The sequence below is a fragment of the Nicotiana attenuata genome, chromosome 2, assembly GCF_001879085.1.
Source record: "Nicotiana attenuata strain UT chromosome 2, NIATTr2, whole genome shotgun sequence".
Lineage (NCBI taxonomy): Eukaryota > Viridiplantae > Streptophyta > Magnoliopsida > Solanales > Solanaceae > Nicotiana > Nicotiana attenuata.
The window spans coordinates 32,980,439-32,991,816 of NC_031990.1; the positions used below are offsets into that span (position 1 = coordinate 32,980,439).

At 38.4% G+C, this 11,378-nt stretch overlaps 1 pseudogene; it reads right to left on the reverse strand.

The window, feature by feature from the left end:
• Positions 1 to 11,170, reverse strand: part of LOC109218208 — a 32,153-nt pseudogene extending 20,983 nt beyond the window's left edge.

Sequence of the window (11,378 nt, forward strand, 5' to 3'; positions counted from 1 at the left end):
ATTTAATTTAAATCCCAAATCGAGGAAAATTTTCGACTTCCCAATTGGAGTCTGCGAACCAGAAATTCTGAATAAGGAATTCTGTTGACCCGAGGGAAGGTGTTAGGCACCCCCGGATCCCGTGGTTCTAGCACGGTCGCTTAAATTATTATAATTAGCTAAAAATCTTATTTTTATACATATTTTAACTTACGTGCTTTTTTAATTTAAAACCGCTTTATTATTATTATTAAGGAGATTTGCAACGTCGTGAAAAAGTGTTTCGAACCGCGTCACATAAATGCATCCGCGATTTTTGACACATTTCGACTTCGTTGGGATTTGGATTTGGGTCACATAAATGTGCACCCGAGTTTAGGAAAGTAATATTATTAAACACGCGCCTAAAGCAACTACGCGTTTGCACTTTGCGAGGGCCATGGAATTTGCTAAATGGCGCATCTCGATTCTAATTTCAAAGGATTGTACTCAACTAAAGCAAACTATGGATATTCTTATTTAAAACTGATTATCACAATCACGTCACGGGAGCCGTACCCGTAATTGTGATGATTTAACTACGTGCCTAAAGCAAACTATAATATTTTATTTTTTCTTGCGTTGAGATTATTGCGAACGAAATCAATATGCACGCCTACATCAAACAAAATGCAACAGAAGAGATGTCTAAAGATAGAATGATTTTCATTTCCAAATACAATATTTTTCCTTTATAAAATCATAACGAAACTGTTAAACAAAACATAAAGCTAATTCCCTTGTTAAATTAAATCCATCAAAAAATATAACGCAATAGCCAATCTTTGTAATGTATTTAACATTTAAATAATAGCATCCCTAATTGAATACTACAATAGCAACTGATTTATAATTAATACTAACGTTTTCAGAATCGCAAACATGAACATCGTGAGTGTTTTTCAAAGCTTAACAAACATATTAATACATATGCTTCCTCCTCAATTCAAGATCTCTGTAGCTACTAGTATTCAGTACTAAGAGGAATTTAACATAAACATATAGAACAATAACAAACAATGGGATCTTGTATAAATAAAAGCTTAGAAACAGATTAATCACTAAATATAAGATAAACAGCAGAGAAAAGTTAGGAACAAAACCTCAGCCGCTTTTATTCATGAAACTCGAATTTAAAAGAAAGGTTAGGACGAACATGCCGGAAACTGAAACTCCGAGTGAATCTTGAAAGCAAAATCGACCGAAACGAACCAGAAACTTGGCCGGCAACCTCTGACTGGAGCCGGAACCGTTAAACAGAAACCTTACCGGCGACTTCTACAGTGGCTATGTGACTGCTTTTAGTAACAGTTTTGGCTTGTTTCGACTGACTCCAAGCGGGATCTGGTGTGGAAATTTCGGCTGATTTCTTTCTTTGTAGAAGAAGCCCAAAAATGGCTATTTGTGTTTTAGTCCCGCAAGATCGGCGTGGGGGTCTTTTTTGTTTGCTGAAAATCAGCGCCGATTTCCCTAGGCTCTAGGCTTTAGGCGTTAGTCTAGGTATTATCTTTTGCTCATGCCTTCTTGTGTTTGTGGTATAGGTAGTATTATATAGGGTAGGGATTAGGTTAGGGGTATGGGCCTAGGAACTATGGGCTAGGTATTTTGGGCCAACGACTAAAAATGGACTATAAGATTTATAAAAACGGGATAAACCAACCTAAAACTAATTCTTTCTTCTAAAATTATGTACAATTATAATATAAAAATATAAGACTAATTTTAATTAATTGAACTAAACTATAAAATATAAAACTATTTTTTTTTGTGTTTTCAAGATTATAAAAATAAAGATAGGGTACTATTTTGGTAATTTTTTTTTAAGATTAAAAATGACTATAAAATATTAATAAACCTATTTTTTGTAATTTTTTATTTTCTTGTAATAAAATAAAGTAAAATAGTAAAAATTAGTTGAAATGGCGATATTAGGCCTAAACTAAATATTTACATGCTAAAATGGGTAAAATTTCGGGGAGGGTCAAAAATCACATGTCAACAAGTGCCCCCGGCAAAAGGGACGTCAGCACATTTGAATTGTACTGGTATGTATAAAAAACTTTACCCTGAGTAACCTCAAACCATATACAAGTATCAAAAAATAGAGGGAAACAACAATTGAATACACACAAGGAAAACAATCAAGGCAAACAAGTTGACAATCTCTCCTTTCCCCATCATCATTTCCATATTTTCAATTTCACAATGTTCTCATATTTCATTTCAATAGTGATATCGATCACTTTCCACCCTTATTACCTCGGCCACCCTTATTACCTCGGCCACCCTTATCACCACAACCCACACCTTATTACTTCGTGTTGCGGCGCGTAACCCGATCCCACCGAGCTATCATAATTCACAAACAATACCACAACAACAACAATTTACAAGGAGAACAACAACAAGTTTCAGGAACAACAACAACAAATCCCAATAACAACAGCAACACATCTCAAGGAACAACAACACAACTCACACAGGGTTTATATGACTATTAATGCCATTTCCATCTTTTTCAACAGCCCGCTGTACCATTTAAATCACAACAATAATTTTCCACAACTAGCCACAAAGGATGTTACCACAGTTATCTCAATTTCACCAATTTCGTTTCCTTTCCATCATTTATTCCACAGTTCTTACCACATAACACATTCGCAATCACAACTTGGTTTATTGCCATTTACTTGCACAATCATATCGGACGTCTTAACCAACAACGTTAAGGCACAATATTTACATGAATTCACAAATGGTTCACACAAGTAAACATATACTACTCACAGGAGTTTAACTTCACAACTAATCCATGAAGATATCACATACCAAGTATTTGGACACCAAACATGGCGATTTTACAAAGGTTAAAGTTAGCCATACATACCTGGAGCTGAATTCTTTTTTAATTTCTACTTCCAATTCACCAAAAATCTAGCAACGTCAATATAGTGCACAAATTAATACACATAGCTTAGAATTCAAGGTTCAAAATCACTACCCGAACATATTTAGGCTATTAACCCCTTCTTTGTACAAGTCTTTGCTCCCACCCAATTACCCCCACTAGGTTTTAGGTTATAGAAAGGAATGCATGTATGAGTTCAACCATTATTTCCAAGAACCAATGCATGAGACTAACCCCCCTAGCTTAAACCAGAAATCCAATGAAAAGGGTTAGGGATTTTACCTGCAAGAAAAGGGGGATGAAGATAAGCTTGAAATTTCCCGGCCCGGATAGTTTTGAAGAATCAAATTGATGGAGATGACTTCCTCTCTCAAGAACCCTCTCTTCCTCTCTCTTATTTTGTTCGGAAACTTGTTAAAAATGAGGGGGTTGGGGTGTTTTATTAAAAAAGGGTCGGGTATAAGTTTTTAGAAAAAATTGGGGCCGAGTCAGGTCTGCGATCGCAGACACGAAATGCAGTCCGCATAATGGACCGCAAAAAGTGTCCCCAAAACCTGATCCCACTGTTCGAGTATGCGGCGGAAATGCGGTCCGCATATCAATTATGCGGTCGCATAATGGACCGCATTTTTTATCTCAATTTTGACTGACACACTGCCTTATCTGCGGTGGAAATGCGGTCCGCATATTGGTTATGCGGTCGCATAATGGACCGCATCTTGACCTCAATTTTAACCAAACCACTGTTTTACTATGCTGTAGGAATGCGGTCCGCATACTAGATCTGCGAACGCATTCTGGGCCGCAGAATGGTATTTTTCTAGAAAAATTGATTCTTTTGATTTTTAAAAGCTTAGATCAATACCAAGGGTCCGAACCGCGGCGAGCTTGCGAGGTTTTGAGCCCAAAATTTCTACGGGGCCTCACACTTACGTGGGAAAAAAAGGTCAAAACAGAAGGGGGTTCGAACATGGTTTGAGGGGAGGAAAAATTCGGGCTTAGATTGAGAAACAAAAGTAGATTTGAAGGAATTCTTTTGGCCTCTTAATTAATCCTCTACGCTTTATTTCTGCTTCTCCTCACAATTCCAAAATACGTACAGACAAGAACAGTAGAAATGCTTCTGCTAGTTGGTGATTGAGTTTTCATAAATACCAAAATATATAGAGATATTACAATTAGTTCTTCCTTGTGATTTTAGTTTTCAAATATGGAGTTTGGGTGATACTTGAGACGCCGTCGAGTTGAAGTGCCACTCGTGTTTCCAGTCGCGGTTCGCAGATCGTCTTTGCTAGCTGTTGCTCTTCTCGGTCGATTTTTCAGAGCCGAAGTTCTGTATCTACGGATTCTTCTACACTAATTAAAGAGATTTTACTCCTGAGGTCCACTCGTATTTCTTATCTATTAGTTACCCATTTTGATTTCATATATGTGATTTCTTGCTAATATTGCTTTGTTGATTAATTTTGTGAGATTTCTGTTTGACTGATGATATCTATCATAGAAAATGTTTTTCCCAATCAAAAGTTGATGGTTTGGTCAATTGCCTGATTTGCTAATTGTGTTGATTAATTACGTCCTTTTGTCCGCAATCTTTTGGCTAGTATTAAGCTAATATAAATTTTTATCATTTTTCTTCTCTTTCTTGTTCTTTCTTTGGTTCCTATTTTGAAGGTCGATTATGTTACTTTAGGAATATTGAATGAATTTTAGATACATGTGGGCCATGGGAGGTAATTTTGTACATAGAAAAGAAATTGGGCTCTAATTATTTTATTACTTTATCCCGTCTCTTTACATTATGCGCTTAAAATCGCTAGTAGCATGTTTAAGCCGTCAACATCCGGTAGGCGAACCTTAATATTGTGATTGTGTACACGTTCGCATGACATGATTACAATTCTAAAAACCAATTCGAAGTATGCGTTCGCGCAACTTCGATCAAATCTTTTTAAAAGCAAAATTGTAGCTAATAGGCCGTTAAATTAATTTTAGTTCATATAGTCCAAGGTGTGCCATCCACCATTTAATCATACATGGTCCTCGTATTAATTTTATGACTTAGATATTAAAAATAATATTCGTAGTTTGCTTTAGGCACGTTTAATATACCATCATGGTTGTGTACACGTTCGCGTGACATAATTACGATTCTAAAAACAAAACCGGAGTATGTGTTCGCGCAACTTCGGCCAAGCTTTCTTAATAATAATAAAGCGTTATTAATTGTGGACACATTCACGTGACATAATTTTTAACGCGCCAAACAAATAGGTACATGTATGCGTGACCCATTTTTAGAATGATTTCTTGACTAAAAGAAGGCAAATGCACATAGGTTTAAAAATAAGTAATTAAACAATTTAAATGAGCCAAGTATGATCACATCGACCGTGCTAGAACCACGGAACTCGGGAGTGCCTAACACCTTCTCCTGGGTTAACAGAATTCCTTACCCGGATTTCCGTGTTTCGCGGACATTTAAACAGAGTCAAATCTCCTCGATTCGGGATTCTAAACCGGTGACTTGGGACACCATAAATTATCCCAAGTGGTGACTCTGATCTTTAATAATAATCCCGTTTCGATTGTCACTTAAATTGGAAAAACTCCCTTATATACCCTTCCGGGGGTAGAAAAAAGAGGTGTGACAGCTCTGGCGACTTTGCTGGGGATCGAACCCAGAATCTCTGGTTCAGGGTTCAAGAATTCGAGCTTGTTAGATGTAACAACCCGACCGGTTGTTTGCCTTTTTAGAACCCCGTTCCCCCAAATAACACTCTCTGTGCTTGCTTTAACTAATTTACGACCTGCGGGGATGGTTGGTTCGGGATTTGGAAGAGTTTGGATTGAAATATGCACAATTGACTCTTTAGGATTTCTTAAAAGGCTAAGTTTGACTTTGGTCAACATTTTGAGAAAATGGGTCCGAATTCGTGTTTTGACGATTCCGGAGGGTCTGCAGGAAAATATAGGACCTGGGTGTATGCCAGGAATCGAATTCCGAGGGCCCTAGCCCGAGTAATGAATTTTTATTTGAAATATTAAACTGAAATTCTATGGATTTAGAGAAACTAATTAATGATTGATCATATTGGTATTGGGCTCGTATGTTGGTTCTGAAGCCCAGTATAGGTCCAATATAACATTTAAGACTTGCCTGCAAAATTTGGTGTCAATCCGGGTAGTTTAAGGGCGTTTTGGCCCGTTAGAGGAAAATTAAGAACTTGAAGTTCATAAGTTTGATTCAATTGGTTTTAGGGGGTGATTTTTAGATTTAGCGTTGTTTCGGGTGTTCCGAAGGTTTGAGTAGGTCCGTTTCATGATTTCAGACTTGTCGGTATGTTCTGGCGGGGCCCGGGAGCCCCGAGCGTCAATCGGACGAGGTTCGAGTGAAGTGGAAATTTTTTAGAAGTGCTGAAGCTGCTGCTTCTGTCATAACTGCACCTGCGGTTGGTGGACCGCAGGTGCGAGACCGCAGATGCGTATCGCAGATGCGGCCCAGAGCTGGCCAGGCCAAATCGCAGAAGCGGCTCCCTAGCCTCAGAAGCGGCTACGCAGATGCGGCTTCAAGACCGCAGAAGCGGTCCCAGCCCTTTTAGCCAATTTCGCAAGTGCGGTCCGTTCTCGCAGATGCGGTCCCCTGACAGCAGAAGCGAAAACTACTGGGGCAGTGAGCTTCATTTAATTCGAGCTCCAGCCATTTTTGACCATTTGGCACACGGGTATTGAGCGATTTTGGAGCTCTTGAGAAGGGATTTTCACATAGCATCGTGAGGTAAGTTCATCCCCCTTATTTCTAAGTTTAATACTCGAGTTTTGGGTAGATTAACACCTAAAGATTTGAAGAAATCGAGGGGCTAGAGCTAGACCTAGGGTTTTAATAAAACTTAGATTTTACCACGAAATTTGTTATAAAATGAACTATAAATTATATACTAATGATCCTTAGGTTATAAAGAACAACTTCCTTCGAAAAATTTCAGAATCCGGGCACGTGGGCCCGGAGTCGGGTTTCAAGAAACTTGTGGTAAGGTTTGGGAAATTGCTTAAATAGCTAGAATACAATCTTGTGAACTTATATTGATTAGTTCCTACCTCATTTAACTAGTTTTGGATCGTTTGGCTCCGAATTGAGGGTTTGGGCTCGTTGTTGGCATTGGAAGTGCACTTTGGAGCGAGGTGAGTCTCCTTTCTAACCTTGTAAGAGGGAATTGTCCCCATAGGTGTAATAATTGAATAATTTGCTACTAAATGCGGGGGCTACATACGCACTAGGTGACGAGAGTCCGTGCGTAGCTACTATTATGTTAATTGTCCGGGTAGTCTAGGACTCGTATCATGCTTTATTGGTGAATGTCTCTATATTTCCTTGCTAATGTGACCACTTAGGATATGCTAGAGACTTGAAAAGGAAAATAAGTGAATGTATGCACTTGTGGATACTTGTATGAGTTTATTTGGAAATAAATGCACATTCATGTGTTTTCTGGATATAATTGATATTTGTGGATCGGCCGATCGTCTCGGTAGAAATAGATGCATCTATGGTTCGCACCATTCGACCCTCTGGCAGTGCACAATTTATTTTCTGTTGGATCGGGCCGTCGACCTCGGCATAATGTGCGCATGATACCTATGTGAAACTTCATCTATGACTTGTCCTGCTAAATAATTGAAATGTGATTGGTTGACTGCAAAGCTGTTTAGAACATGGCTCATTATCTCTTGCTATACACTGTTGATTTTCTGTGACTCTCATGCTTAGCATAAAAACTTATTATATTATTTGACCCTAGTGGTATCAAGTCGACCTCTCGTCTCTACTTCTTCTAGATTAGACGGGATACTCTGTCACGCCCCGAACTATGGCCTGGGCGTAACACGGCACTCGGTGCCTGACTGCATGCGACCGTTGTGAGCACGTGATTTTTGCCCTATGTATGAATTATTCCCAAAATTCAAACAAAATAATTTCTTTTCATTATTTGCAATTTTTTGAATTTTGTGGCATTTTTGTGTTAATTGTTTGCATTTGTTTGTGCATGTTTATTTTATTTAATTCATGAAAAATACAAAAAATATGTTGCATTTGCATTTAGGATTTAATTTCATATTTAAGGATTATTTAGTGGTTAAGTTGTTTTTAGAACAAAATTTAAAGAAAATAACAAAAATAGTCCATTTTTGCATTTCTTAATTGTTAGTTGTTGAATTTGTCTTGAGTTTATTTTAAATAGGAATTAGTTAGCTTAATTTTGGAAATAAATTAGGTTTCATTTTAGTTTTATCATTTTATAAAATCAGAAAAAAATAAATAAATACAAAAATACAAAAAAAGCAAATAAATAAATACAAGAAAACAAGCAAAATATAATAAAGAAGGCTGCCCTGAATTGGGCCACTGTCAATAAATTCGGAGTCCAGGTATTTAATCAACCCCCAGGCCCAAAATAAACCCCTGAAACCCGCCTGGTCCATACCCATTCCCTAACCCGGCCTGCCCCCGTCCCAAAACGACGTCGTTTCGGCCTATTAAATCCGGACCGTCGAGGTTACAAGATCTAACGGTCGAGAAGCCTACATCCATAACTATATAATTGTCCCTAAACGATACCCCCCCTTCAGACCCCCTGCCTTCATCTCTCTCACCCCCTGTATAACCACCACTCCGCCTCCGTTCTCCGCCGTCAGCCGCCGGCCGAAATCGTCTCGCCGCGGCGATCGTCCAATCCACCTCAAATTTACACCGCTTACTCCCGTAACCTCCTCTTCCAAACTCCAAACCCCATGTCTCAAATCCCCTCCCTTCTCCTCGAATGTTTGAATCTATGGACACCGGCCTCCGGCGCCACGACGGCGCCGCCCCAAATCCTCCCAATCGATACCCCCTTAACCACCAAGACCTCCTCATGCTATATCTGTCTTCCTTCCCTTTCGAATATCGACCACGCTTCCCAAATTTTGAATCTAAGAATTGAATTGAGGATTGATCCGGAACTCAAGCATGCAAGGCCCTTCCTCAGTTTCTTAGTCAACCTGCCCCAGGCTACGCTTTTATCAGTGCCTGGACAAAAGAAGGGTGATTGACATTGTAGCAGGGTTAATTGAGTTCAACCTTGAATCCGAGTCGGTGGGTGAGCTCTTATTTTACTTCATCTTTTTTCTCTCTTCGTTGTATTGTGTCCTGTTCATATACTTGGCCTTTTGCTTCATCTCTTCTTTTTGTTTGTATAATCAAACTGCTATTCGAACAAGGTTTCAGATTAAATTGAGTATTGTCACTCTGCTATTTTGGTTGTTCGTAGTTTGCGTTCAAATCCTAATTTCTTTACCTTTTAATTACCTTTATGATTGAATGATTTAGAGTGTTAGGTTTTGATTAATTTTTGTTAATACTGTCCTGCCTCGATCTTTTCTAGTTTGATTTTGTGTTGATTCATGAGCACTTTTGATAATCTGATTTAGTTTCAATTGCCTAATTACCGGTTCACTGATTCTTAAGTTTAATTGCTTGATTGTTTAACTAGTTTAATTTTTAGGATTTTCTGGTTATAGCTGAATAGGATAGGATCTTGTTTAACCACGGTTAGTTCTTGACCAGTTACTAGGGTAACAGGGGAATGGTCTGGTGTAGCTCAGTAATTCCAAGAGGGTTCAAAGGGTAGTTTAGGCATGAAAAAGGGTAGTTTCATTAAGATTGGTAAAATCAAAACCAAGGCAAGGATAGAATAGGAATTGTAATGGGTATAGACCCTTCTAGAGTGGGCTTTAGTATAGATTTTAATAAAATAGGTGTAGTTACTTGTGTAACAAGTCAAGAAACTAGGGGTAGAAAATAGAATTAAGATAGGGACTAATGGGTAAAGTGAAAATCTGAAATTGGACCCTAAGTTTGCCTATAAATAGGTATTCACTTGCCTTGTACAACAAGTTTTTGAGCTCCAAAATCCTCCCCAAAAATTTCCTCTCCAATTTCAGACCTGATTTGAAATGCAAACCTTCAAAATCCAAAAACAATAGAAATCTAATAGAGAAATCCCCAAAAAATTACTGTTATATTAGTGTCACTTAGGTCATTTTCAGATTCGATCATTGAATTCAGTTCTCTAGCTCATATAGGATGAAAGCTACTTGAATTGCCTTGTGTTGTGTTCAATATTTGAGGATTGAAGACAGTTTGAGTCATCTAGGCAGTGGGTTTGGGAGATTCGAGTCAACTGTGATCTTAGTTTGAGTGTCTGCTTTCCTGTGTTCATTTCTGGGTATCCGAGTTGGTTTTGGGTTGCTTTAATAATAGAAATTGTTGCTGTGTTTGATCTATCGCTGGAGTTTCAAATCTGTTTCTGACTTTGCTGTGTCGACTGATTTATTACTGAATTTTGAACTTATTCCTGGGTTGCTGCTGAGAACTGTTACTGCTGCTGATCTTTCTTCTTCCTATTGATCACTGACTCCCAGGTACACGCTTGAATCGACTCTGCTGTAACTTTGAGCTTGAAATGGAATACAATTACTCACTTACTTGATCCTGAAATATGCTGCCTGGACTGTGGGTGTTGGTAGTTAAATAGGCGTTAAATTTAATTGTACAGCATAGTTTAGAATCGATTCGTATGTGTATAAATCTGGACTGTATAATTAGGACTGGATCAGACTGTTTCCGATACTGTTGAGACATTTGGAATTGATTGTAGTTCATGGTCTCAATATCTGAATATTGCATATAAAGGTTAGAACTAGAAGTCCTGAATATGAGCCTATTTTATTGAAAAACTGCAGCCCGTTGTATTAATTCGAATAGGCCTGTTAATAATTTAGGAAATGGAACAGAATGATCATTTAGTGAGCAAGTAACTTGAACAATTATGTGTTAGTTTCAATAATGATTCCCAGATGTTTGGATTAAGGTGTTTGCATGGAAAGTATTGAAATGTGTTTTAGAATCCGAAATTGTTTAATTCCTTTAAGGCAAAATAACATGTGTTGTAAAATCAAACGCGAAGACTACTTCCTTGTGTTGTTGTGCGGTATCGAACCAGGGAATTCATTTCTGTTTGAAGCTGGCCTGCGTTAAAATTGGGCTCTCTCACGAGCCAACTTGGATTGATACTAATTTGGAATTCAAAGTAGTCTTACGCCTGTGGACCACTGTGTCCCATGCTGGACCCAATGTTGATTTCACGTCGCTGGGCCTGGCTTCACTTGGAGCCCGATTGCTTCAGGCATTAAATCTGCAACCATGTTTAATCACATCAGGTTTATTAGTTGGGCCCTCGGTCCATTTGTGCTAGACTGATCCCTTTGCTCGAAATAAGTAACTCTCCTCGTGTGAATCATTAGTCAGTCGAAGGGAAGCCTTTAATCACATTTAGTTCTAGCGGATTAAGCCCATTAAAAAGATTGAGGTGAGCCATAATTAGATAACTCGTAGTGCGTGGCCCTCATGAAT